Source organism: Chrysochloris asiatica, unplaced genomic scaffold, assembly GCF_000296735.1.
Source record: "Chrysochloris asiatica unplaced genomic scaffold, ChrAsi1.0 scaffold00021, whole genome shotgun sequence".
In the NCBI taxonomy this organism is placed as follows: Eukaryota; Metazoa; Chordata; class Mammalia; order Afrosoricida; family Chrysochloridae; genus Chrysochloris; species Chrysochloris asiatica.
Genome location: NW_006408539.1, coordinates 5,978,024 through 5,981,456, shown reverse-complemented (window position 1 = coordinate 5,981,456; position 3,433 = coordinate 5,978,024).

Genomic DNA, 3,433 nt, shown 5'->3' with positions numbered 1-3,433 from the left:
GATGACACCTAACAACAACAAAAAATGGTGTGGTGTGGAGTACTGATGTGGCACTGTGGACTAATGCGTCAGATTGCAAAGTCATTTGAACTGCAAAGTCGTTTGAACTGCAAAGTCGGTTGTTCGAGCTCACCAGCTGCTCCTTGGAAACTGTATATAGACTTGCTATGAATTGGACGCAACTCCACAGTTACAACAACAACATGGTATACAACAACAAATAGCACTGGGGTGATAGGTTGGTTTAGACTCACCCGCCACTCCTTAGACACCCTATGAGTTAGAACCAACTCAAAGGCACTTAACAAAACCAAACCTGGTAAAGCACAGGAGCACTGGTGGCTTCGTGGGTTACCTGTAGCGCTAATAATGACAAGGTCAGCAGTTCAACCTACCAGCTACTCTACAGGAGAAAGATGACACTTTCTGCTCTTAAAGATTTACAGTCTCCAAAAAACACCCTATACAGGGCTGCTATGGGTTGGATCTGATTCGACAATACACAACCACAACCACAGCCCTGCTAAAGACCTGGTGTGTTGGTGTGTTGCCGTAGGGTAAGCACTGGATTGCTAACCATAGGTCAGTAGTTCAAACCCACCAGCTGCTTCTTGGAAACCCTATACAGGGTTGTAATGAATTGGAGCGACTTGATGACACATAACAACAACAACAACATGGGAACGTCATCTTGAAGCAGCAAGTTCACCACTGTAGGAATCTCAGTTTCAAAAAGTTCTTCTCCAGGGTTTTGTCAGCTCTGCCACTTTTATCCTCTCTGGGTCTTCAGCTGCTCATGTTCTAAGTAAAGATGATAGTTTGTATCTACACACCTCACAAAGTGATTTGCAAGGCACAAAAGAGATTTAGAAAGCCAGCAGTATATTTTTAAAATACAGATATTCCCCACTTTCCAAAAGCTCGCTTTACAGCACTTCACTTTTATGAAAGACCTACATTAGTACGTGTTTTCAGTATCAGAAAGAAAGCTAAGGAGGACTTTTGTGTTTATAGCAAAAAGCAACATGTGTTCAGCATTTGTTTTGCTGTTAAAGAGGCAGTGTGTACCCCAAACAGAGAGCCCAGCATCAAGCTGCCATACCTTTGAAGCATGTCTGTGAACACTTTGTTTTATTTTAGTTTGTATTATTTTGTGTTATTTTTGTTTTTACGTGTCATTTGGTATGATAATGTTGTTGTTGTTAAGTGCTTTCGAGCTGGTTCCGACTCATAGTGACCCTGTATAGGGTTTCCGAGGAGCGGCTGGTGGGTTTGAACCACCGATCTTGCAGTTCAAAGTGACCTGCGGTCCAGTGTATTATCCTGCAGTGCCACACCAGGACTCCTGGTAGGATAGAGGAGGTTATTTTTTGCATCTGGGAACACTCAAAAATGTTTCTATTATAAATTAAAAGTAATTGCTTCTTCACTTTATGCCATTTCAGTTTCTAAAAATGTTTCATAGAAACGTTCTACTTTCAGATAGCTGCAGAAACTTCCTGTATTCCTGTTGGTTACACCTTGCTTTTTGTCTTCCCCCTCCTTCAGCTTTGTTCTTTAGGGATAATGTCCTCAAAATCTGTCACTAGCTTATTGATTGTTGTTTTGTTTTGGGGGCAATGATGGCTGATCTGGCAATGAATTACAGGGGTGAGCATCTAGCTGCCCAGTGGAATCACACTCACGTGCACTTAATCTCCTTAATGACATTCACCGCGACAGTTTCACATTGGTCCCCTCATCATCTTGCAGGCTCATCAATCCTCTTGACTCTTTTCAGGTTGTGTCTATGGGGGAAGGGACAGACCACCAATCAGGCATTCATAACATTCTGAGCAGCCAGATATTTAAAATGAATCTCTTGGCAGCTAGACACAAACATCCACTAAGTGAGTTCTGTGTTATTCCAACCTAGTTACATTCTCAAAAAAGAAGACTGATCCAAAGTACAGTGGATCAGACACAGAAATAGTATGTGAGTTAAATGATCCATCTTTATTTAATGAGCTCTGTAAGAGAGCAAAGTCTTGGTTATTCCAGCTCAATTTTCTAAATCCCCTCTTTTCAATCTCAATTTATTCTGAGATTGTATCATATCTCATAAGCATCAGGACTTTGTTGTTGATAAGTACCATGGAGTCAGTTCCTATTCTTAGTGACCCTGTCCTGCATAGTTTCCAAGAAGCTGCTGGTGGGTTTGAATCACTGAATTTGTGGTTAGCAGTCTAGTGTAATTCTACAGATCCATACCAGCAGTTCATGAGCTTTTTAGTGGAAGCTAAATTCTACAAGCACTAAGTCTAGGGATGTCTAGTTTTATACTTTTTTGCTCTGCAAGATTTAACTTAAGGTGAGGAAATAGAGTCTACAAGACAACAGAGATCACAGAGTATTTGGGAAACAATCCAGTTCAGTTTGTTAAGGAAGACCAGCATTTGCTCATAAGGAGGCCAAATGCACATATTAAGTCTAAAGAACAATACAGGAGTCAGGGTGGCAGATATAAGAGTATACTGCATATTGTAAATGCAGTATTGTTGTTGTTATTGTTAAATACTGTCAAGTTGGTTCTGACCTATAGCTACTCTGTATAGGGTTTGAACCACTAACCTTGAGGTTCAAACAGACCTTGCAGTCCAGGGCTACACCAGGACGGCACAAACACAATATAGAGCAGATGATAAATTAGGAAAGTAGAAACATGGTTTTAGGAGTGTGTCACAGACATTTCCTTGACTTTTATGAGGGATGGTGTCTGGTGCAAGGGAAGGACTGCTGACATCAAGAGATAAGAGGCAAGGCTGTCCATTCCTCTTCTGCAGGCTGTCCCTCCAGGCCACATAGACTTAGGGCCCCTTGAGATCCTCTAAAGGAGAATTCTGGCATGTTCAGGAGAGTTACTGAGATTGAAAGACAATTCTAAGATTATTTCTCAATCCGGCAACCTGTGCATTGCATTAGAAATTGTATTCCAGCTCCCCATTTAAAGGGAGTGGGATGAAGGGGAAGATACACCAGGAAGTACTAGAAGATTCTCTATATCTACATCACCTAGGATGCATAGACAAGGAATTTCTTGGGATTCTTTTAAAGATTTCTTCCTATGTGCCAAGTATATTGCTAGGAGTTGGGAGAAGTGACACTAACAAAAACAATCCTTTCTTTACAGGACTACAGAAAAGAAAGAGGACAAAAATACATCAGTATTAGCATCTCTCTCTGTTGGAGATATTATGAGAAAAAATATCCATGAGATATAGTGGGATGATGGTCTTTTTGTAACTTGTGTTGGAAAGCAACTCTGGAGGTTGAGAGATGACTATGGCTTCACCCATTGGACAGAGCAGCATGGTCATGTGACCTGTGTGTACTAGTGGGAAATACCTAGTTGTTTTTATGGTTGAGTGTACAATTTAGAAGACTTACTATATAT